Raw genomic sequence first — 26,710 nt, 5'->3', positions numbered from 1 at the left:
CCTGGCCAACTGTTCTCAGTACTGCACAGCTTTCTGAATCTCAGACACACCCTCCACCTGACCCCTGCTAAATTGTGGATTCTGTAGCCTTTATGGTTGGTCCCTCCCTCCATTTTTGGCTTTTCCCTCAGCTTAACATCCAGCCCCACCGCATCTTGTGAGCTGGGCTGCAGCAGGGAGCCCATGACGCACGTGTCTGCTCCACTGTGTCTCCTCCTCTGTCTTCCTTCTGTGGTGCAATGGAGAGGAGAGAGCAGGATTTCCAAGTCTTCCTCTTACACAATACCTCCTCCGTCCCCAGGTCCTGAAGCCTGTGACTGCTGGGCTGTCTTCTCTATGCTCCAGAAGAATCTCTATGACCTGAGTATACTGGGTTTGACATTAGACATGACCACAGATAAAATAAATATTGGTTGGACTTCCCTGGCGGTCCAGTGGTTAAGATTCTGTGCTCACAATGCAGGGGGCACCGGTTTGATCCCTGGTGAGGGGAACTAAGACCCACATGCTGCAGCCTAAATATAGTCCAGAAGAAACCCTCTCAGATAGGGGAGTAATAGTAATAAGAGATGCTATTCATCAAATGTGCTGATATAGTAAGGATATTATTGGGGGGATCTTAAACTTCTATATATGTTTATAATATAAATATAAATAATATATAATATAAATATATATTATATTATAAATATATTTTAAAATATAAAGCACATGGCTTTATAGGCACATATTTATAGTATACGTAATATAATTTGTATATTCATATTTATAAATAGATTAATATGCTTATATTTTATAAATATAATAGAAGTTTATAGAACTACTTCCTCTTTAACCTAAGAGTCATGCTGGGCTCACCTCACCTAGGTCTGCGCCTCTAGAGTTTTCAGTTTGGTGACACAGCTCATTCTCCCTAAATCTTCAGTCCCTAGTTACAGAGCCTGGGAGGGTCTCCAGCGCTTCTGCAGCCTCGTGTGTCTCCCTGCTCCTGAGGTCACCTGTGCAGACCCTGCCTGGTGGAGCCCGGCTCTCGGTTGCCCCCTGGTGGAGCCCTGTTGTACTGCCCTGCCTGCCCCTGGTTGATTTACCAGGCGGGATTCGCGGTCCAACCCTTTGACCCTGTAAGAAAAAAATGAGAGGGAGGGGAAAGCCCCACACAAGATGGGCCTTATCATATAAAATGAAGACACTCCGAGGTGTTTTCATCTGTCATCTGTTGAAGGGGTGAAAATAAAGAAAAAGGGAAAGTGAATATTTATTGATTGCCTGTTACATGCCAAGCCCTTACAAAACAGTGTGTTTTGTTTCAGGACGGACTTGTGAGGCAGGTAATGCTGCTGGAGCAGGGGAAGGAGACTTTAAGTGCGCGAGCAGCAGTGCTGGGATGCTCAGTCTGCTGCTGCCACTAAAATATGGGGGGGGGGGGGTTGTTGTTGTTTATGTGGCTAAGTAGTGTCCGACTCTTTGCAACCCCATGGACTGAAGCCCACCCGGCTCCTCTAGTCCTAGAATTCTCCAGGATAGAATACTGGAGTGGGTAGCCATTCCCTTCTCCAGGGGATCTTGCTGAGCCAGGGATCAAACCCGTGTCTCTTGCACTGGCAGGTGAATTCTTTACCACCAAGCCACTAGGAAAACCCAAAATATAGATCAGGTAAAGAGATGACTGAAGGAAATAGAAAATTCCTGCTTTGTTTCCGGAAGAAATCAGGATGGGGATGTCAGAAAGCCCCTTGCAGTTCCCAGAGTTCACAGCAGGGGCACAGGGAGACAGCTGTCCTCCAGTTCAGAAAAGGATGGTACGTTCTAGCTAGGAACCTCCTGGCTCCACCTGCTCAATATCTGGACATCAACACGGGGCACCCCTAAGAGCAGCTATAGCCAGGTAAGTGAGCATCTGGCTTGGGAGCAAGCAGTCTTCTGGGAAGGATACAACTCAGAACATAGCTGTGCCCATCTGTCTGGGTCCTAGTGCCTGGGTTACCCCACCTGGGCTTTAGGAGGACCATATCCTGCCCCTCGTCCAGCCCAGTCAGCTGACCAATGCCACACTCCACCCCTCCCCAATCCTTTGGGGGAAGCTGCTCCTAGGTGGGGCTGGGTCATATAGATAAGAGCACAGTGGCTCGCATATCTGAAGACACTTATCTTTCTCCTGCCCAAAGAGTGCAAAGCTGAGACCCAGGCAGCACATCCTTGCCCCTCATACAGAATGCTGTTCCAACAGCACAGTGAACCAGTCTTCTGATCACGGAAGAAACGCTGTGAATGTGGTTTTAATTTCTGATGGCTTCCGCTGTGTTGCTTTCCCAAAGTGTATACCCATCCATGGTGTCACCAGCTCTGTGGTTACACATTTTACTAGTGCCTGATCTGCAGTGGAACAGAATAATAGTTTTTTAAAAGTGTTAACTAATTTAGTAGGTGTAAATGGCACTCAGACAGTCACTGAATTGAATTTGTACAGTGATTACAGTCTTGGCGTTTAGCTGTCTATTTTCTAGTGAGAATTGGATTTAATTAGGCAAATCTGGATTTAAATTCCAACTCTGCCTTTTTACCAGCTATGAGAACCAGGATAACTTACTTATCCTCTCAGTACTTCAGTTTCAACATCTGTGAAAAATGAAAATCACAATGTTTCAGAGCTCAAATGCCAGTTGTGAGGATTCAATGAGATAAAATACATAAAACACCTTGTATAGTTCCCAGCACATATTAAGTGCTCAATAAATGCTCACCAGTTGTGCTAGAACATAAGACCACTTCTTTCTTAAGCTCAAGTTGTTTTTTTTTTCACGTATTTACAAGAAATTAATCCATTTGACTTTATTTTCTTGGGCTCCAAAATCACTGCGGACAGTGACAGCAGCCACGAAATTAAAAGACGCTTGCTCCTTGAAAGAAAAGCGATGGCAAGCCTAAATAGCATATTAAAAAGCAGAGACATCACTTAACTGACAAAGGTCCCTATAGTCAAAGTTATGTTTTTTCCAGTAGTCATGTATGGGTGTGAGAGTTGGACCATAAAGAAGGCTGAGCACTGAAGAACTGAGGCTTTTGAACTGTGGTATTGGAGGAGACTCTTGAGAGTCCCTTGGACTGCAAGGAGATCCAACCAGTCCATCCTAAAGGAGATCAGTCCTGAAAATTCATTGGAAGGACTGATGCTGAAGCTGAAGCCACCTGATGTGAAAAACTGACTGATTGGAAAAGATCCTGATGCTGGGAAAGATTGAGGGCAGGAGGAGAAGGGACAATAGAAGATGAGACGGTTGGATGGAATCACTGTCGATGGACATGAGTTTGAAGAAACTCCGGGAGATAGTGAGGGACAGGCGAACCTGATGGGCTGCAGTCCATGGAGTCACAAACAGTCAGACATGGCTTAGTGACTGAACAACAACAATAATCCGTTTGAACTCATGATCACTTCTAATGCAAATATACTTTGCAGATAATTTTCTCCCTTTAATTTTAGTTTGGTTATAATTCACTTTTAATAGACTAGTTTCTCTGTTGTTGATTCCATTCTTTTCTGTTTTCTTTGATGACTTGAAAACTGAGAAAACATTCCTCCACGAGCCTGATACATCGCTATTTTATATTCTTTGCTTTGAAAGATAAAGTGATGTAAGCGAGAAATTGGTGGACAGGGCTGGGAAATACGATAAGCTGGTTTTCCCAGCCACGTCATGGGGGCCTCAGCTGGCAGGTTTCTCTCTGGAGTTATGAACATTCTTAGAATATTCTGAGAAACTTCAAGTGACCAAATTCCATGAGATGTCTGAAAATTAATCCCTGGACATACTGACCAGCTAATGATGAAAGATTCACTCACCAAATATTTATTAATAACCCACTCCATTATGCAAAGTCCCAGGCTTGTCATGGGTCCTCGGGGGCAATTCTGATATGGATGCTATACTCTAGGATTTCACAGAAGGGAAAGAAGCCATGTGCTGGAGATTCTCTCTTTGCCACCCCACCCCTGGCCCAGGTCCACTCTCTAACCTTCTCTACCTGCTGTGGGCGCCCTGGAGGCTGACCTCTATGGGCTGGACCAACGCTTTCCCTTGTCTCTGTTTTCTTATTGGGTTCAGCCAGTGGGATTCCCTGGTGGCTCAGACAGTAAAGAATCTGCCTGCAATGTGGGAGACGGGGTTCAATCCCTGGTCGAGAAGATCCCCTGGATAAAGGAATGGCAACCCACTCCAGTATTCTTGCCTGGGAAATCCCATGGACAGAGGAACCTGGTGGGCTACGGTCCATAGGATCGAAAAGTCAGACTCAGCTGAGCTAGCTTTCAGCCAGTGGGTGGCACTAGCGGGACAGCAGAGGGCGCTGGAGAGAAAGGTGGGGCATTTATTCCCCAGATGCCATGCCTGCCAGGCTGCTCTCTAGCCATGTCTGTGCTCCTCTTCCCAAGCCCGGGGCTCCTCTCAGGTGACCCTCCCCCGACTCCAGGAACCATCCCCCCACCTTGTCCTTCACAGTGGTCATGGCTTCCGGCAATGGCCAGCCTTAGGGTGCCTCAGCATACTTGTTAGTTTCCCTTAAACCTGACAATGTCTATCTAAATAGTCCCTTTGACTAAATAAACTCTCTCCAGGGGACTTCCTGGTGGTCCAGTGGTTAAGACTTCGCCTTCTAATGCAAGTTCGATCCCTGGTGGCATTTGAGCTAGACTGTAAGGACAGAACTTGGGTGGGTCGAGGGACCCACCCAAGAAAGCATGAGCATTCTGGACAGAAGCAGAGGCTGGGGGCCAGGATAAGAGGCGAAGAGAAATTGGTGGAGGGTGGAGGTTCTCTGAGTGTGGGCCCAGCCCAGCTGCAGCAGCAGTCTCATCTAGAATAGATGCAAATCCTGCAGCCCACTATCCAGACCGACTGAATCAAAACCTCTAACCCCAGTAACCACAGTTTTAACAAGTCCTCCAGGAGATTCTGGTGCAGAATCACCAGGGTAAGGACTTTAGTCCAGAGACTGGAGAGAGATGAGGACACAAAAATGAAAAGACGAGTGTGTGCTGAATCACTTCAGTTGTGTCTTACTCTCTGCGACCCCATGAGACTGTAGCTGCCAGGCTCCTCTGTCCATGGGATTCTCCAGGCAAGAATACTGGAGTGGGTTGCCAAGTCCTCCTCCAGAGGATCCTTCCAACTCAGGGATCAAACGTGCCTCTCTTAGATCCTGTGCACTGGCAATCGGGTTCTTTACAACTAGCGCCACCTAGAAAGTCTGGAAAGATAAGTAAGTGAGCCCTAAGTGTGCAGGGCTTAAACAGTTGTCAGAGTTTGGACTGTGGGTGATGAGTGCTGTGAACAGTGTGTGTGTGTGTATGCATGTGTGCACTTGTGGCATGAGCAAAGCTGCTTCTAAGGAGTGATTGAGTTCTGTATTATGTGTCTGAATTTTTGTGTGTGCAATAAATGTTTGACTTAAGCCTTCTTAGAAAATAAAATAAAATAAGCTTCTAAGAATGTGTGGATGGACTTCCCTGGTGGTCCAGTGGTTAAGAATCCTCCTTCCAATGCAGGGGGCAGGGGTTCCATCCCTGGTCAGGGAACTAAGATCCTCCACACCTCCGGGCAATTAAACCCTCATGCCACAACTACAGAGAAGCGGAAGCGCTGCGACAAAGATCCCATGTGCCAGAACTAAGACCTTGGGCAGCAAAATAATTTAAAATAAATAAATATTGAAAAACAAAAAAGAATGAGATTGGAGGTAGAGAGGCCGTTAAGAAGGTGACTGATCACCAGGGAGAGGAAGCCTCAAACAGGGCTTTTCTACCTCAGTATGATGGGCATTTGGGGCCAGGTCACTTGGTTGTGGGGCGTCTGTCCTGTGCATTGAAGGATGTCTAGCATCATCCACGTTTCTATCTCCACTAGAGGCCGTTAGATCATTCAGTTGTGCTGACCAGAAATGTCCCAGATATCGTCAAATGTCTCCTGGATGGTGAAGCTGCCCCAGTTAGGAACTGCTGGCCTAGGTGTAACAGTGGGACGGAACACGCTGTAGGGAACAGCAGTGGGGTAACACACTGTAAAGTCAGCCACACCTGGCCGCTGGCTGGAGCACAAAGCCTGCCGTGGCGACAGCGGTCAAACCGAGAATCTAATTGAAAGCTGCTCATTAGAAATTAAATATTGATCTGTTTGGGCAAACTGCTTTCAGGAATTTCCCCCAGCAGTCAGTTTGTTCAGGTGACACTGTTCCTGAATACAGGCTCTTGGGGGAGCTCTAAAAACAGTGAGTGAGGACTTCCCTGGTGGTCCAGTGGCTAAGACTCCAAGCTGCCAATGCAGGCCGCACGGATTTGATTCCTGATCAGGGAACTAGATCCCACATGCCACAGCTGAAAGATCCTGCCTGCCACAACAAAGACCCTGAACAGCCATAGAAGTAAATATTTTAAGAAACAAACAAAAAGCGAGTCAGTGAGTGAACTGGACAAGGGCAGGCTGCTTCGGTGGGAAGTGATCACTTAAAACAGGCCCCACCTTCTGCCTGCTCTCTCCGCCTTTCTCACCATCTGGTTTCAACCACTTCCCCTAATATCTTTTCAGTGTAGTCCTAACAATCTCCATTTTATCTTAAATAACAATCACTAAACAGATGCCCCTTTTGGAAAATGAGCCCCCTGCTTCTCCCCTCCATCAGCATCACCTCCTTTGGAGGCTGTAGGGGCTGCAGGACCACAGCCTGTTGCTGAGACTTCCCTGACCACCAGGTCCCATGCTAGATGGGAAGAAGAGGGAAAAGTCATATACTATTGCTTTTGAGGAGTTCAGTGTTCCAGAAAAACCCACATCTTGAGGGCTACAAATTCTTTTTTTTAAATATAAATTTATTTATTTTAATTAGAGGTTAATTACTTTACAATATTGTATTGGGTTTGCCATACATCAACATGCATCCGCCACGAGTGTACACGTGTTCCCCATCCTGAACCCCCTCCCCCCTCCCTCCCCGTACAAATTCTTAAACTTGACCCCGACTCAGCATCACCTGGGCTTGCATGCTAAGTCACTTCCATTGTGCAAGCCCATGAACTGTAGCCCGCCAGCCTCCTCTATCCATGGGATTCTCCAGTCAAGAATACTGGAGTGGGTTGCCATTTCCTCCCCCAGGGAATCTTCTCAACCCAGGGATCCAACCCACATCTCTTACGTCTCCTGTGTTTACCACTAGCGTCACCTAGGAAGCCTCACAATCTCCTGTAGGACTTGCTAAACACAGAGTTCTGGGACCCACAGTCCGAGTTGCTGAGTTAGTGGGTCAGGGGCCAGGGGATCTGTGTTTCTAATATGTCCCCCAGGGGCCATCCCCGCTCCCTGAGAACCTCCTGGCTTAGACTCATGAAGTTAAGAACAGCCACGTGACACCCTAAGCAAAGTTTAGGATCTGGCCCAGGACACCCAATCCAACTCTGCCCTTCATGTGCTGCAAAGTCTTGAGAGAGGTTTCAGGGTTCCCATTGATTAAATGATGGGTATAGCGACAGGCTGGTCTTCCCAGGTGGCTCAGTGGTAAAGAATCCGCCTGCCAATGCAGGAGACTCAGGTTTCAGTCTTCGGGTCGGAAAGATCCCCTGGAGAAGAAAATGGCAGCCCACTCCAGTATTCTTGCCTAGGAAATCCCATGGACAGAGGAGCCTGGCGGGCTACAGTCCATGGGGTTGTAAAGAGTCAGACATGACTTGGCGAGTAAACAACAGCAGCATCCTTTCATGCCAGACTCTCTGTGCTGACGCTTCTGACAAATTCTTGAGGTGGGGTATGAGTCACGCTCTAAAAATCTTAGGATTGAAGCTCCAGTCCGCTACTGTTGCAGTCCGGTAAGACAGGAGACCTTCACTGATCTCATGGCCACAGGTGACATTCAGAAGAGCTAAAGGGATGTGTCAGAGCTTCAGAGTGCAGAGTGAAGGAGCACTGGGAGCCCAATTCAAAAATGCCCCCTGTGGATGAGCTGTGATTTGATTTATCACGGAGTAAGGGTTGTTGTTTGATCTCCCTGACCCCAGCTCCTCCCACTCCAACACATATGTCTGAGAAAGGACATGGAAGAGAGTTAAGAGGTTTCAAGGAGGTAATTGCTGCTGATACTCCTGCAAAAGGGGCAGAGGAGGAAGTGGGGACCACCATCGGCTTCTGGGGGTTTATCTGTGGAGTGCTGACTGGGGCCACCTGGGCCGAGGGCCAGCTGTGGGCTCAGCGGTCCTCTCGGCCGAAGGCTTTTCTCCTGGCCCCTTAGGTGTGCCTGGGACTAGAGGAGAACTCTGTTATTTCCTTTCTTTGCCATCAAAATACAGGATTGTGGCCGGATAATTAGAAACTTTGTTGTTTTTCTTTTCCCTCGGCTGGACCACAGGATGGCCGTGCATCAGCCAGATTGCTCCCTTTCTGAGCGTGGGTTGCTCCCAAGTTCTGAAATGTTACATATTTGTCTTTGCCATGATACCATTTGCGGTGGTGAGAGTGCAGCTCTCTGTGAAGGTCTCACATGATTTTCTTGAAATTGCCATCGTGAGGCTGGAAAGAATTCCACCCTCCCTACCAACAACTGCATAGCCGGGGTCTGACAAGTAGTGAAGCCACCATAGGAAACCTGGCTTCTGAGGGGGACCAGCAACTAGGAGCTTCTACGGAGGCACTTAGCGCCTGGCAAGCAGGTCAGATGATAAGAGGCTAAGCGGATGGAGGTCCTTTTGAACACCCTCGGGCATTCCTTCTTTGAGAAGTTTGCATTCTTCGCTTTATATTTTGATTCCTCTGTGTAAATATCGCAAAGGTGTGAGCTTCCAGGAAAAAGCAGTGCTATCAAATCTTTTATGATAAAATCATAGAATATTAAAGTTGAAAGACCCCTTTGAAACCATGTTGTTCCCAAACCATGATTCATAGAGTAGCAAAGAGAAGTTCAGAGCGTAGTGTACCTGACCTGCCCAGTATCGTGCAGCAGGTAATGAGAAGGACCAGACTGGGACCACGTTGCTGGTTCATGCTTTACCCATCATCTGCTGTGTCTGTGAGGAATGGGGAGAGAGGGAGTCGGGGAAAGGGAAGCAGGTTGCCTTAGATGAGCCCCTACTATGTACCAGGCACTGGGCTCAATGTTTTCCAAGTTCATTCGTCACTTAGGGGTTCCTAAGTATTCAAAAGCAGAGACATCACTTTGCCAACAAAGGTCTGTAGAGTCAAATCTGTGGTTTTTCCAGTAGTCATGTACAGATGTGAGAGTTGGACCATAAAGAAGGCTGAGCGCTAAAGAATTGATGCTTTCGAATTGTGGTGTTGGAGAAGACTCTTTAGAATTCCTCGGACAGCAAGGAGATCAAACCAGTCCATCCTAAAGTACATCAGTCCTGAATATTCATGGGAAGGACTGATGCTGAAGCTGGAGCTCCAATCATTTGGCCACCTGATGCGAACAGCCAACTCACTGGAAAAGAGTCTGATGCTGAAGGAGACGGAGGGAGAAGAGCAACAACAGCAAAGTGCTCCTGACTGAGGCTGAAACTCCAAGTCAGCAGCCTGCAGCTGTACACGTACCCAGGGACCTTAAATAGCTGTTGAAAGTCACCAAGGGACAGACAGGCGTCCACACAGCACAGAAAAGTAAACCCATCCAAATGACAGCCCCTTAGAGTTGGAGAGTTTGCGGTAGACAGGTACACTCTGCTATATTTAAAAGGATAACCAACAGGGAACTGTACAGCACCGGGAACTCTGCTCAGTGTTATGCAGCAGCCTGGATGGGAGGCGAGTTTGGGGGAGAATGGATACAACCCCTTTGCTGTCCACCTGAAACTATCACTGTGTTGTTAATCCGCTATACTCCAGTATAAAATTAAAAGTTAAAAAAATACTTAAAGAAAAACAATGACAACCCCTTAACCACTCAAAGGGCTTCCCTGGTGGCTCAGATGGTGAATAATCTGCCTGCTAATGCAGGAGATCCCTGGGTCAGGAAGATCCCCTGGAGAAGGGAATGGCAACCCACTCTGATATTCTTGCCTGGGAAATCCCATGGACAGAGGAGCCTGGCAGGCTACAGTCTATGGGGTCACAAAGAGTAGGACACGACTCAAGGACTAACACTTCGATACTTTTTCTAACCACTCAGACTCCTTAACTTTGAGCCTGGAAAGGGTTGGTAAAGCAGATCAATGCAGGATGTTGCATAACAAGGACCCAGCCCCACCGAGAATGTCTCCGAAAGCCTCTCTTCTTGTCCTTTGCTGCTCCTTTTTGGACTCCGTCTGCTCTTCTCATCTCCTTTACACACTTCCTGGTGAATCAGAATCTCTTTGAATGCAGTCCTCAGTAGACTGGGTTACAATAACAAAGCAACCATTACAACCAACATTTACTGAGTGCCCAGTAGCAGGCGTTTTACACACAATAATTCATTTAATCTTCACCACGACCCTATTATTATCTCCTAGTTTACAGTTGAGAAAATTGAGACCCACTGTGACTGACCCACCCAGAGTCACCCAGCAGAGCCAGGACTCAACATCAGGTCAGCCTGACCCCAGAGCCTGTGCTCTTCACGACCAAGCTTCTAGGTCAGGTCATGTTCTTTCTTTTTTTTGGCTGTGTTGGGTCTCAGTTATATGCGGGATCTTTCATTGCCCACCCCCACCAGGGATTAAACCCACATTCCCTGAATTGGAAGGAGGATTCTTAACCACTGGACCACTAGGGAAGTCCCTTGGCTGTGCTCTTTAACTGAAGACCTAACTCCACAAATTAATTACCAGTGGAACAATTGTTTACAACTACATTTACAAGTGTGTGAAACGATGACAACATAAGTGCGTGTTCAGTCGCTCAATTGTGTCCTACTCTTTGCCACCCCATGGACTGTAGCCCTCCAGGCTCCTCTGTCCATGGCATTCTGCAGGCAAGAATACTGGAATGGGTTGCCATTTCCTTCTCCAGGGGATCTTCCTGACCCAGGGATTGAACACAGGTCCCGTGCATTACAGGTATTCTTCAGTGTCTGAGCCACTAGGAAAGCCCAAAATTATTCATAATCTTTGTCAACTCCAATTCTAGGGATTTACTCTCAGGAAGTATCTTTGATATAGAAAAGAATTATTTATAAAAATATTCAGCATTGCATTGCTCATGGTAGGAGATATTTGGCAAAACATTAAAATTTAGCAAAATAATAGGAGTTGTAATAAGTAAATATGATATGACAGTGGAAAACGATGCATCTATTAGAATGATTCTGTATAAGAATATTTAAAGTATGCCAAACATTTGTAATCAACTGTTAAGTGAAAAAGCAGTTTATAAAACAGTGTCCTCCAGTGCAACCCAATTTCCTTAATATCTGACCATCACTGGGTGAGAATGTTAACATCACTGACAGCGAGGTAAGTCCATTTCATATGCACCATGATGAGACACGGTGAAGACTCATTACTTCTGGGGCATTTGTAACCAAACAAAGTGTATAACCTGAATGGGTTGTACATGAGGAAACATCAGGCCACCCCCAACTGAGGGGCTTCCTATAAATTAACTGGCCTGTATTTTAAAATATCAAGGTCATGGAAGGTGAAGACTGAGGGACCCTTATAGATTAAGGGAGACTAAAGAGACAAGAAAATTAAATGGATTGTGACATTCTGGGTTGGTTGCTGATCCAGGGGGCGGGGAACTACTATAAAGAAGATTATTAGGGGACTTCCTTGGTAGTCCAGTGATTAGGAATCCACCTTCCAATGCAGAGAACTTGGGTTTGATCCCTGGTCCCGAAACTAAGATCCCATGTGCCTCAGGGCACTAAGCCTGCATGCCACACTTAGAGAAAATCCCGTGCCACAGTGAAAAACCAATATAGCGAAAATAAAATAAACCTAAAAAGAAGATGATTAGGACAACTGATATCACTTGAATACAGACTGTGGATTACATAATAGCATTAATACTAAATTTCCTGATTTTGATACTGGCACTGTGGGTCTGAAAGAGCCTTATTCTTAGGAAATAGACACTAAAGTATTTAGGGATAAAGGGCTTGGTATCTCTAATTTCATCTCAAACGGTTCAGAAATTGTCTGTCTAAATTACATGAGTACATTGCTAAAAGTTATTATTTTTTAATAGTCACAATAACTTTTAATGTATTTATGAAGATATTAGAATGTACTTAGCATATTATAAAAATAATTGAATATATCAATACACACACCCACACACACACACACACACACACATATATATATATATATATATATATCTCCAGGGAGAAAGAGGAAAAAGGAAGAATAAAGGGAGAAAAATCAAGCAAATGAGGCAAAATGTGAACAATTGGTGAATCTGGGTGGAGAGTACAGGGGAACACTTTTGTACCTCTCTTGCAGCATTTCTGCAAGTTTGACATTACATCAAAATAAGAAGTTACAAAGAAACTGCATCAAAACTGTAATGTTATTCACAAAAAAGTGAATATTTTTCTTTCCTTATCTAACTGATTTTTATGTCCATCTTTCTCCAGACAAATGTTTTCTAAACTTGCCCGCATGAACATCTATACCTATATAACTGGTTTATCAAACAGTCTGAACTCAAGGGGGTATAGACATGGAACAGTCAAAAAAAAATCCCAACTTCAGCTGTGCAGTTCATTTTTTTTTAATGTCATCCCAGAAACATACAAACTTACTAGTCACATGTAAGTATTACAAAGTCTGGTCCACATAGGGAATGCACATGTGGACACAGAAGGGAAAGGGGAGGGGGGACAAACTGAGAGAATAGCACAGACATACACACACCACCATGTGTAAAATACAAAGCTCGTGGGAAGCTGCTGTGTAGCACAGGGAGCTCAGCTCAGGGCTCTGATGACCTAGAGGGGTGGGATGGAGTGCGGGAGAGGCTCAAGAGGAAGGGGATATGTGTATACATACAGCTGATTCATTTTATTGTACAACAGAAACCAGCACAACATTGTGAAGCAATCATATTCCAATTAAGAAAATAAAAATAAGAATTCTGGTCCAGATGAAAATCTCTCACATCCAACCACAAGCTCATCCTCCTGTGTCCAGCATCAGAGGTGATGTTCTAAAGCTTATCCTTTGCCAGAACCCAAGGGCTTTCCAGGTGGCTCAGACGGTAAAGAACCCATTGCAATACAGGAGAGCCGGGTTTGATCCCTGGGTCAGGAAGATCCCCTGGAGAAGGGAATGGCAACCTACTCCAGTATTCTTGCCTGCAGAATCCCATGGACAGAGGAGCCCAGTGGGCTACAGTCTGTGGGGTCACAAAGAGTCAGACATGACTGAGCGACTAACACACTATCCCCTTCACTCTACCACCAGAGACGGATGCTCATCCCCCACCATCCCAACCCTTCAGTGCTCCCGACAACAGTAACAACCACAGCCAACCACAGCCACCACTTACTGAAAGCCTAACCCACGCCAGTTATTCTGTGCCAGGCAGCAAGCTGCGGCTGGTCGGGGAGATTTTAAATAGAGTCACTCTTGGCGCCTGCCTGCTGTCCCACCCTGCACTCCGCCAACACACACACACACACACACACACACACACACACACACACGCGCACACGCGCACACACACACGGACAGTTTAGATCCTCAGTGATTTCTATTTCCAAATGCCAACCAGAAAGAAGAAAAACAGATGTTTTCTGGGGGTGTTAATTAGTGAATGGTGTGTTTGTCATTATCTACCAGAGATGATTGTCAGCAACGAAGCAAACACACACCCGGATGGAAGGATCGGCACTGACCTGTGCTCTTGTGATGCAATCAGGCCGCTGTGTTCTTTAAGCAAAGCTTCACTGGAAAAGGAACCAGGTGTGCAGGGTTAGCGCACCTACTAGGTGCAGGGCTCCGCGGTGTGAGCTGAGTTTGCAAGTACTGGGTGCCTGTCTTCCCTAGGAAAGGCCCCAGGCACACTTTCTTGGACGTATGAACCCAGCCATTCTGTCCACATGGACCTGGTCACCGTGGCAAGTCCTCCAACACTAAGAAAGTACTGCAGAGAGCCCAGTTGTCAACGGGCATCTCCCAGCCCATGGAGGTCCAGGAGATCCTGGCTGACACCTTGTTCCAGGTAGCCCCTCCCCAAAGGATGCAAGGAAGGCTCAATTCTCCCCAAGATGCCTGGGGTTCCCTGGGGGGCCTCCATCCCCACAGCCACCTCCATACCCAGTGTTGCACATCTGCTGAATTATCTGACGCTCTGTTCCCTGCACTTTCCTCTATATCTCCACCCAAGTGATGACCCACGGAAACTCTCCACCTTCTTTCTCTTCCAGGAAATCAACTGGGGATGTCCCAGGCCATTGCTTTTGGAGCACCTATGGATGAGCTGTGGGTCACCAAGGAAGTTCATGTGGTGGATTTGAGTGCAAGCAACTTAAAAGAGCACGCTTGACATTCCTGTTATAAAAGTCCTTCTGACCAGCCTACGGGAGGGCTTCTCACTGGCCCTTTCACCCTGCAGAGCCCTCGGCCTTCAGCTACTTTGCTGGTTCTTCTCCATCTCTTCTCTTCCTCCCTCTGCCTTTCATCCCCTTCCAGAGTCAGCTCCAGGCGGGTCTGCATTCATAGAGGTGCTTGGCAGAACAAAAGAGTCTTTGTGGGCCAGAGCACCCCTTCCTTAGAGGGCTATTGTGGTTATAAATAGCAAAGACATTTTCCTCCTTTACAGAATCAAGTTTCAAGAACCAGAAATTCCCCACCTTGGGTGTTCCTACTGCCTTGCAGGCACGTGGACAGCCCTGGACTCAGGTCCCTGATGCCAGTTCCTCCCCCGTCTCACCTTGGAGGTTTGTCCATCTCCCTGAAACTTTGGGGGGTATGAGGATACCCCACTTTCCCCTCTTCTGAGTCACCCTCACCTCCTCTGCTGACTATACCCTCTCTCAGTCAGCTCTTTATGGAGGCATGTACTAAAAATTATCTTCCCTCCTGTCCTCCTCCTCCTTCTTTACATTAATAGACTCTACTTTTTAAGCATAGAAGAGTTTTAGACTTATAGAAACATTGAGTAGATTGTACCGACTGTTCTCCTACACACCCCCCACCCCCCGACAAAGTGTCTCCTATTATAGTCACCTTACCTACCAGCATGGTACACTTGTGAGAATTGATGGAACGATAGTGGTCCATTATTATTTATTTTTATTGGATTATAATTGCTTTACAATGTTGTGTTAGTTTCTGCTGTACAACAAAGTGAATCAGATATATATATGTATGTGTGTATATATATATATATATATCCCCTCTTTTTTTTAATTTCCTTCCCATTTGGGCTTCCCTGGTAGCTCAGACAGTAAAGTGTCTGCCTGCAGTGTGGGAGACCCGGGTTCAATCCCTGGGTTGGGAAGATCCCCTGGAGAAGGAAATGGCAACCCACTCCAGTACTCTTGCCTGGAAAATCCCATGGACTGAGGAGCCTGGTGGGATACAGTCCACAGGGTCGCAAAGAGTCGGACACGACTGAGCGACTTCCCTTTCACTTCCTTTTACTAGGTCACCACAGAGCATCAGGTAGGGGTTCCCTGTGCTATGCAGTGGTTTCTCATCAGTCATCTATTTTACACATAGTATCAACAGTGTATACATGTCAATCCCAATTTCCCAACCCGTCCTACCCTGCTCTTCCCACTTGGTGTCCATATATTTGTTCTCTATGCCTGTATCTCTATTTCTGCTTGCAAATGGGTTCTTATGTACCAGTTTCCTAGATTTCACATATATGCATTAAATATACAATATTTGTTCTCCTCTTTCTGACTTCCTTCACTCTGTATGACATTCTCTGGGTCCATCCACATCTCTACAAATGGCACAATTTTGTTCCTTTTCATGGCTGAATAATATTCTACTGTGTATGTCATCTTTATCCATTCTTCTGTCAATGAGCATTTAGGTTGCTTCCATGTCCTGGCTATCATAAATAGTGATGCCATGAACATTGGGGTGCATGCAGCTTTTTGAATTATGGTTTTCTCTGGATATATGCCCAGTGGTCCCTTATTGTTAATTAAAGTCCACTGTCTGTTTGGATTCTCTTGGCTTTTCCCTGTGTCCTCTCTCTGTTCCAGAATCCCACTGAGGACAGCACATTACATTTAGTCTTTGCATCTCCTTAGGTTCCTCTTGGCTGACAATTTATGAAACTTTCCTTGTTTTTGGTGGCCTAGACAGTTTTCAGGAATTCTGGTCAGGTATTTTGTAGGATGTCCCTCTTTTGGAATAGATCTGATGAGTTACTCATGATTAGACTGGGGTTATGGGTTTTTTCAAGAAAGATAGTATGACACCAACATCAATAGTACGTACTCTCAACGTGAAATACGGCTGCCCACACTGGCCTTGATCACCCGGGAGACATGGTGTTTGTCGGTTTCTGCACCATGAAGCTACTCTATTTCTTTTTTTTTTTTTTTAAGTCTTTTTTGATATAGGTCATTTTTAAAGTCTTTATTGAATTTGTAACAATATTGCTTCTGTTTTATGTTTTGGTTTTTGGGCCCTGAGGCACGTGGGATCTTAGCTTCCCCAGAGATGGAACCAGCACCCCCTACATAGGAAGGTGAAATCCTAACCACTGGACCGCCAGGGAAGTCCCAAAGCTACTCTTTTTGCCCCTTCCCCCGCTTTTCCATCCTCTGGTCTTTTGAAGGAAGCCAGGACACATGGCCCACACATAAGGGATGGGGAGTTATGCCCAACTCCTGAAGGGTCAGCGTAAACAGGAATGATTTGGGATTCTTCTGCATGGGGCACTGGTCTCTTCTCTCTCCGTTATTCAATCTTTTATTTCTATCAGTATGAGGCAGGGGTATTTATTTTATGTTGTTGTGTAGTCACTCTGTGGTTTCCTGCTCTTTTGCTACCCCATGGACTATAGCTCACCCAGCTCCTCTGTCCATGGGGATTCTCCAGGCAAAAATACTGGAGTGGGTTGCCATGCCCTCCTCCAGGGGATCTTCCCCACCCAGGGATTGAAGTTACATCTCCCGCGTCTCCTGCATTGCAGACGGATTCTTTATCACTGTGCCACCAGGGAAGCCCATTTATTTTATACTTTGGTTTATAATCCAATGTCCCTTAATTGTGTTGCTCAGATCGGTCCAGCTTTGGCTATAGTGAGGGCCCTTTCATCCTCCCTGTGGTCCTTTGACAAACTCCCATCCATACCTGTGCCTGGGTGTTCAATCACTTTTTACTTTCGGGCACTACAAGATGCTCTCTTCTTTTCTTGTCATCCCCACTCTTGGCTATTCTTGGTCTTGTTCTCAATTCTTTTTTCTCCTGAAATAAAATAAATGCTTCGACTGCCAGAGCACCAAACAAGCCCAGCCCTCTCCCGTGGGAGACCCAGGGACTGCCCACATCTCTTCCTGGCTGAGCAGGCATGTTTTCAGTTAGTCACCTCAGCACACCTCTGCATCGGCACCATCCAGCTCATCTTAGAGTGAGTCAGGGACATGAAGGAATTGGGCCGGAACCATGCAGAGGACCTGAACCCGAGGCTTCTCTTACACAACACAGTGGCCTTGACTTGGAGGAAATGTTCCCTTAGCTTCTTCTTGGGGCAAGCACAGTCCTAGCACCTTTTTGAGGGGGACACGGACCTCCAAGTCTTCCCCACTTTTCCTTCCTTTGAAACATTCCTTGTGGACCCTTCAACACCATCCCTTTCAGGCCATGCCCATCCCTCATCTCTGCTTGGGGGTCTGGAAACACACCTCCATGCAGGGTAATGGAAATGGGTGACTGGATGACTATTTAATCAACAAATCATGCCTCTGTAAGCAGCTTGAAGATCCATTCCCTGGATTAACAGTTGTCTCTGGCTGCTTCCCTGGTGTCCAATAGCTAAGACTCTGTAATGCCAATGCAAAGGGGGTGGGTTCCATCCCTGGTCTGGGAACTAAGATCCCATGTGGCCAAATGAATAAAATGGCTAATAATAAATAATGCTTTAAAAAATTGTCTCCATCAGTAGGGGAGGGGCATGACCCACTGACTCTACTCCCCACAAGATGGCTTTTGGTGGATTTTCAATGACACTTAACACATGAAGGGAAAAAATAAGCATAAGCCGAAACCACTCTATTTTTATGAGAGGGTATGCATATTTATACATCAGTCTCATATTTAAATGTTCCAGTTTGGGCTATGGTTTTTCCGAAAAAGTACTATTTTTTTTCCTTTTTATAGAAACACAGTTCACTTTGAATTGTGGCAGATCTTTTGAAAAGAAAAGGCTACATTTGAACTTTATAACTCAAAGAGTGGTCCGTAGCAACCACAGGAACAAGATTTCACGAAATCCTCAGGGGCCCTACCAGGAATGGGACAGAGGGGACGTCCGCTGGCTCGCTCACGGTTAAGTGCCATCGTCACTGGGGCCTGTGGTCCCAACCGCGAGCATGTGACGAGGGGCTCTGGATGAAGCAGCTGGGCTGAGTCAGACCTTCTGCTTGCCTTGGCACCCGCTCGGCGGAAGGCGGTTCCCAAAGAGATGCCTCCCCCGGCGCTCCCTGGGCCCGCCCTCGGCCGCCCTGGCCACGCCCCTGCCTGGCCCGCCCTCGGCCGCCCTGGCCACGCCCCTGCCTGAGGCCCCGGCTCTCCGCACTGCTGCCAGGGCAGCCCCACTCCTGGGCCTGGCTCCACCCGGCCGGCTGCGAGAGGGGAGGACCGCGCAGGAAGGAAGGATCAAGAGGGGCTGGGAAGTGTGGACCGAGTCGCTGAGCCCAGTGGGTCCACGGAGGAGCCTGGCTGTGTCCACCAGGCGATGGGTGTTGTCTGCTGTCTCTGGCCAAGTCAGGCTCACCAGGAGGGTGGGTTTTAAATTCCCCTTCGAATCCTAGCTGGGGGCCAGACTCTGGTCTGCATGAAGCTTTGGAGGGAGGATGAACTCAGCTTTTTTGATCCAGAGAAATTCATATTCCTTTGACCAGCTCCCTCTGTCGTAAGGGCAGGGTCTACTCTAGTCTCCTCATTTTTTTTTTTTTTTAAATGCAGATCTTTTTAAAAAGTCTTTAATTTGTTACAATATGGCTTCTGTTTTATGTGTTTTTTGGCCTTGAGGCATGTGGGATTTTAGCTCCCTGACCAGGGATCAAACCTTCTTCCCCTTCACTGGAAGGCAAAGTCTAACCACTACACCGCCAGGGACGTCCCATTAGACCCTTTATTAAGTCACGGTGACAATTTTGCAGCTCTAGCATCAGGTCCAGTGTGAAGTGTGTTACAAGTGTGCCTTATCTCAGTCTTGTCCTACAGCATCCCTGTGAGAAGATAGAATCCTTATCCTCAAGTTGCAAATGACTAAGAGGCTCAGAGATGTGAGCAGGTAGGAGAGTATGAAGTCAAACCCAACTCCAAAGTCCATGGACGGACCACTGGGTGAAACTCCCTGCCTGGATCTGACCCAAGTATCAAAAGACCTGGAACCTGATGTTTGTTTGTCCCTAATCGGCTGGGCACCTTGAGTAAGTCACTCTCCCGTCTCCGATCCCAGGTTCATTATGAGTCAAATGGAGCTCATTCTAGGACTCACCTATCAAGGTGTTCTGAATAAAGGTGTTTCCTGTAGCAAGTGACAAAAAGTCTGCATATAAATTCCCCTCTCCCTCCACCCCTGCTGAGTTTTGAGGCATCTGCTTCATTCTCATGGCACCTTATGCTCACGTTGTTGTTCTTCAGTTGCTCGGTCGTGTGTGACTCTTTGCCACCGCATGAATTGCACCTGCCAGGCTCCTCTGTCCAGGAGATTGTCCAGGCAAGAATACTGGAGTGGGTTGTCATTCCTCCTCCAAGGAATCTTCCGGTCCCAGGGATCAAACGTGAGTCTCCTGCATTGGCAGGTGGATTCTGTATCACTGAGTCACCAGAGAAGCCCTTCTTTTGTCTTTAGACCTATGGGGCAGCAGAAGAGAGGAAATAGTCTCCCCAGAGCCCAAATCTGACTGAGGGTTCTCCGTGATGACCATGAAACCCCTCACTCGCAGAGACTCTTTGGACTCATCTTTCCCCTGCACAGAACAGGAGGCTGGGACAGAGTCGCTCAGTTCCAAACCAGGTCTTCCTCCAGGCTCCTGATACCCATCACTCACCAGTGGTTATTGGTTTATCCCTTTGGCAGCTTGTGTACTTGCCCCCTCATCTCTAGTGTCTTGATGAGTCTAAGTTCAGGCTGTACTTCCTAGGTTGTTGCCTAACTGCTGAGCGGCCCCGCTCTAAAGCTGTGCTCTACCTAGCCAGTCACACAGATCTTTGGCCCTTCCTTGCTTAAAAAAATGAGGCTTCCTAGGTGGCTAAGTGGTAAAGAATCCGCCTGCCAATGCAGGAGACTTAGGAGACATGGGTTTGTTTCCTGGGTCAGGAAGATCCCTTGGAGGAAGAAATGGTAACCCACTCCAGTATTCTGGCTTGGAAAATCCCATGGACAGAGGAGTCTGGCAGTCTATAGTCCATGGAATCTCAAGAGTCTGACACAACTGAGCAACGAATACTTTCTCTATTCTGGGCTCTGGAGGAAATCCTCACCCCTGGCCAGGATAGAAATAGAAGAAACCAGCTTAAAAAAAAAAAAAAAATCACTTTTTTCCCTTGGGGGCAGAAAACCACCAGAGCCCACCACATTGACTTTGTCTAAAAACAAGGGATCTGCTTAAAACAAAATAGAGAGAAAAGTGCGTCTCTCCTGTGTCTGGAGTTGGAGCTACATATTGCACAGACAGAGGGTTTTGCACCCCTCCTACAGGAATCCCTCTCTTAATAAAGCCGCAGCGCTCACAACCTGAGTACGACTGGGGTTAACCTAAGGGAGGGGAGGGGACAGACAGGACTGCAACGCCTTCTGTATCTACCTGTCATTTGTCTCAGGGAAATCGGTCCAGAAATTCTGTGGACATTTGCTATTGGCAAATAATTCTCCCATTTCCTACCACAGAGTTATATGCAATATAAATATAAATGCTGGTGGGTAGGAGCAGGCCCAAGCGACTTCATAGACAGAAATGCAATTCTTAGTGAATGAAAACATACAAACAAACTCAGCAAAATTCTCTACGGTCTAGAATCTTCTGGGATGGTGCAGTCCTAAATTACAGAGTCTCTTTCTTGAGATGAAACTGTATGCCTCAAGATGTAATTATTCTTTTAACCATTTTGGAAGGAAATTATCCTCCCTGAAGGTTGAGCTCCTTGAAGGCAGAGCTGTGTGTTAATCTCTGCATCACCCATGGTGCCCAGCTGTGAGAAATATCTTCCCAGCATCTCTTTTTCTTTCCTCCCTCTGTATTGTATCGAGCTATAGTAAAAATCTACATTTCCCATTCTCCTTGCACCTAGAGATGGCCAATGAAATACAAATAAAATTGGGTAAAGTTTCCATTAAAGCTGTTTTGAAAGAGGTTGATTCAGATGGAAAATATGCCTTTACTGCCATTTCCCTGTCCTCTTCCCTGCTGATTGGAATTTAGCTGTGATGACTGGAATTGCAGCAGTCATATTGTGATCATTAGGCAACTTTTAGACTGTAAACCAGAATGGTGAAAAAAAGGTAAAGCAGAAATATAGAATGTTATTAATGAAATAGGATGCCACCATACAAGTCTTAGACTCCCTACTTCTGGGATTTCTGTTATGTGAAAGAAAAATACCCACTATAGCTTGTTTGGCTCCCTATAACTAGCAGCCAGAAACAATAGCTAACTAATATACTAGAAGAGGCCTTGGCATATAGTAAGGGGCTTGGTGAAAGACTGAATGAATGCATGGTATGGTCTTGTAATAAGTCCTCAAAGTCTTGATGCGTGCATGCTAAGTTGCTTCAGTTGTGTCTGACTCTTTGCAACCCTATGGACTGTAGCCCACCAGGCTCCTCTGTCCGTGGGATTTCCCAGGCAAGAATACTAAGTTGGTTGCCATTTCTTTCTCCAGGGTATCTTCCTGACCCAGAAATTGAACCTGCATCTCCTGCATTGGCATGCAGGTTCTTTACCACTGAGCCACCAGGGAAGCCCTTCCATGTGGATACATATTTATTTAACTCATTCCTTTTTATCAGCTCCATCATATTACATTGTATGATGTTTTGATAATTTGCCAAGTAATTCTTGGGCAAAAAACATTTTTTGGAATCTTTTCCAGTGTTCCACTATTGCCAAAAAAATTTAAAAAGTGCTGAACTGAACAACAGGCATTCCTGTAAGATAAAGTCCTAGAGTGGAGTTGCAGGGTCAAAAAGTATCTCATCTCTAATTGATCATCAGGTAGTGTCCAAATTCCCTCCTCAAAGTTTCTGGGCTCTTTTTCTAATAAATAAACTTAATGAATACCAAGCATGTGTGCCTAAGTCACATGTATACCAAATGCCAATCTCCTCACCTCTGCTCATTATTAGCTGACAGCTTGACCTTTGTGGGGGCTTCCTAGGTTGTGCAAGTGGTAAAGAACTCACCTGCCAATGGGGGAGATGAAAGAGACATGGGTTCAATCCCTGGGTCAGGAAGATCCCCTGGAGAAGGAAATGGCAACCCACTCCAGTATTCTTGCCTGGAAAATCCCATGGGCAGAGGAACTTATTGACCTTTGTGATTAACACCCCAAGTCACCCCATACTTGTTGGCATCTCCAAACAGTGCAGGCCCACCACTATGGGTGGCATTCCACACTCTCTATTTCAATGTGATTTTGTGTGGAAAGCCCTTGCCATGCTATCTGCCCTCAAACTCCTCCAGAACAGTGGCCGAGACATCTCAATAGGTCCTCACTCTTCCGCCTTTGCACTCCTTTACATCACTTTGTGCATGAGTGCTAAGTCACTTCAGTAGTATCTGACTCTCTGCAACCCCATGAACTATAGCCCGGCAAGCTCCTCTGTCCATGAGATTCTCCAGGCAAAAATACTGGAGTGAGTTGCCATTTCCCTCTCCAAGGGATCTTCCCCACTCAGGGATTGAACCTGTGTCTCTTATGTCTCCTGAGTTGGCAGGTGGGTCCTTTACCACCAAGCCACCAGGGAAGCCCCTGCATCACTTCACAATACCTGAAATTATTTGTTAGCATATCTTTGTCTTTTTTTATCCTAATGGATGGGGAATACTTAGATGTCAGGGACTGAGTACTAGCTAATTATGCAAAGAATGTGCTCTTTGACAATCAAATGATGATTTCTGAGCATCTTTTGTTCCCATTGGTTGCTTTCTGATAACTTGCTCCCCCCACTCCCCCTGAGCCTGGTAGATGTTCAAGCAGTGCCGATTGCTGTGTTTGGTCATAGTCCGGAACTTTATGTACCTACCAGTGATAAAGCTGCCCTAAGGGATAAAATGGGGCAATGGAAATTGGCAAGCTAAGGAGGTAATAACTGGGACTTGCCAACAGGGAGTGATGAAGATTGAAACTTTGTGAGTGTGTGGGTTCTGTGGAGGGCACAGGAGGAAAGATCCCAGGGAATGGATGAAGAGAGAGAGAAGCAGCCCTAGACAAAAGGTGCACCTGAGAGACAGAGAGGTCAGAGGTCAAGGGGATAGACTTCCTGCATAGTTGTGTATGTGTGTGTGCGCGCGTGCGCTTAACTGCTCAGTCATGTCCAACTCTGCATCCCCATGGTAGCCAGTCAGACTTCTCTGTCCATGGGATTCTCCAGGCAAGACTACTAGAGTGGGTAACCATTCCCTTCTCCAGGGAATCTTCCAGATCCAGGGATTAATCTGGGTCTCCTGCTTTGCAGGTGGATTCTTTACCATCTGAGCCACCAGAGAAACCCTCCTGTATAGTTAGGGGGAACATAATCAGGGGAGACTTCCTGGAGGAAGGGGACTCCCAGGTGCAGGTTTGAGTCCTAGCTTTGCCACTTACAAACTTGTGACCTTGAGCTTGATAATTCATAAACATCTTTTTCATGTGTCAAGTGAGAATAATAAGACTGATCTGCTGGAGTTATCCTAAGGACTAAATGAAGTCATGCCTCTAGCATGGTTCCCCTAGCATCTCATTTCTCTGCTCAGTAACTCGTTCAGAACAATGAACCGCATAGGCAAAACGCCTATCGAATCTCTCCCCTATAAGGTGACCTTGAAGGGATCTGCGGAGATCCATCAGTACCACCAATACTTTTTCTCCAGACTCAATGCTCCTAGCCCATGACATCCTGATCATGCCGCTCTGAACCCCTTTCCTAAGAAAGCACTTGGAGGTGAATGCTGGTGTTCAGCATTGGGGGCACTCTTAGCCACCCCCCTCAGTCCATATCATTCATGAGCATTTACATTTTTATTTTTAATATCCCAATTATTGTGTTGCCTTATAATGAGCTTGTGGTTATCTGGAACTCTTAGGCATTTACTTTTACAAATTAATTTTTGCCACCAAATAAACTCTTTTGTTGCCAGAGTTTATCCTTATTTGTCGAGATCTACCTCATCACAATGTCAGCCTGACGGCATATTTTGAAACCTCATCCTTCTGTCCAGAGAAATGTCAGCCAATATGTTTTCTAGTAGCCAAAGGCAATGGTTGTGCATGCGTGTGTGTGTGTGTGTGTGTACACTCAGTCGTGTCCAACTCTTTGGGACCCCATGGACTATAGCCCACAGGCTCCTCGGTCCATGGGATTCTCCAGACAAGAACACTGGCATGGGTTGCCATTTCCTCCTCCAGGGGATTTTCCCAACCCAGGGATCAAACTCATGTATCCTGTGTCTCCTGCATTGGCAGGTGGATTCTTGACCATTCAGCCACCTAGGAAGGCAATGCTTCTTCATCGTCTTTGCCACTTTCATCAGGACCTGTGCTCTAGACAATTCCCCAGCGTGTTGCCCCGAGTTCTGGACTGATGTGTGCTTCCCAGGGCCAAACAGAGTGGGACACTTACTTTCTTTTTTAATGATATATTCTTTTATTTATTTATTTATTTTTGCCATGCCCCTTGTGGCATGCAAAACTTCCCTGACCAGCAATAGAACTTGTGCCCCCAGCATCGGGAGTGAGGAGTCTTAACCACTGGAGTACCTGGGAAGTCCGAAACTTTCTTGATATAAAGGTTCCTTTCTATATGTCCAGCCTAAGATGGTGACAATCTGCTCTACGTGGCATTTGTTGTTCAGTAGCATTCTGAGATCTCTTTCATGTAAAAAATCTTCCATTCATAGAAGCTGCTGCCTGGAAGATTGTGGGCAGTTTTGAATTTTTATTAAGAATCCAGTGATCGCCCCAGGGATTTCCCTGTCGCACACAGTAACCATTGCTTATTGTTTCCAAAAAGGGAATGAGGGAGTTTGGCAGTGTCTGAGCACAGCCCTAACTGGCTGAAGGGGGCTGTCATCCCCGTGGCCAGGCATCTCTCCCGAAGCAGTGGACCTTCAGAAGGTGACGGATGAGCAGAGCTTAAGATCAAGCCCCAGGGACAAACACACAGCACACTTGAAAATGCCCCAGCAAGCATTGCTCAACAAAGAGTGTTTTGGAATCTGCAGGGAATGCGTGCACTCCACGAGGGCTTTCTGGGCAGGCATTTGTGGTTACAGCGTACTGTTCACTGACAGTTTGCTTTTTGGCCTCTTCCCAGCCTTAAATAAATAAAGATGATTTATCATGTGAGACATGGGAGTTTCCCTTTATAAATCGAAAGTATAGAGTAATGGGAATATCATGGAAGGCTTGTTATCTGGGAAAGGAATGAAATCCCATCTAACATCATGGCAGTTGGGTGTCTCCTTGCACTTTGACCTCTAAGAGGGTTTGAAGTAGGGAGTGGAAGGCACGCCCTTTTATTTCCTTTACAACCTCTTCTTCCTTCCATCAAAAGCAGGGAGCCGTTACGTATCTGGTAGTGACTCAACTAAGTCTCTTGGAGTGGGATGACCCTCCTCATAACTCCACTGGAGAGTCCCTGTAATCCCACGGGGTGTGTGTATGTGTGTATGCAATGCACATAAGAGTCTGGACCAGCGCCAAAAGCACTTTCTGCCATAATGGAAATTTTCTACAATCTGTGATGTCTGATACCATAGTCACCAGCCACATGTAGCTATTGAGCACTTGAGATGTGGCCAGTGTGGTGGAGAAACTGAGTTTTTATTGCATTTCATCATAATGAAGTTTAAGTAGCCACATGTGGCTATAGCATAGGTCTATACCCCAGAGCTGTAGGTTCAAGTCCACCTACTCACTCTCTGTCTAACTTATTTATTCAGCAGAAGTTCTCCTAGCATCTTCTACCTGCCACGTGCTAAGCTGAAGGCAGATAGTCTTACAGAGGTCATAAGCCACAGCGCCACACTACAGAGAACTTACTCTCTCATGGGGACAGAGAACAGGTGAAAAGACAATTCAGGTGCAGTGTGGAAAGTACAGGAACAGAGGTGCCTACAAAGTAGCATTCAGGAAGGCATGGGAAGTTCTGTGTCTGAAGGACATTTGGAAAATGTTTGCAAAAGAAATAGTGTTGAACAATGTGTTCAGATAATTGTTTCTAAAGTCCTGGACTTGGCACTTGTTTTCAGAAGGAATTTAGAAGTTCCATCTCTAGCCCAGCCTCAATTTTACCCCCTAACATGGTTTTTCAGCAACTCCTGGCAACAACACCCATGGAAACACATTTCTCTGTTTTGGTATCTCAACAAATCTGTTAATCAACCAGTGAATACCACTAGGAAATGTGCTTTC

The sequence above is a fragment of the Bubalus kerabau genome, chromosome 19 (genome assembly GCF_029407905.1).
Source record: "Bubalus kerabau isolate K-KA32 ecotype Philippines breed swamp buffalo chromosome 19, PCC_UOA_SB_1v2, whole genome shotgun sequence".
In the NCBI taxonomy this organism is placed as follows: domain Eukaryota; kingdom Metazoa; phylum Chordata; class Mammalia; order Artiodactyla; family Bovidae; genus Bubalus; species Bubalus kerabau.
This window is presented reverse-complemented; position numbering follows the sequence as displayed.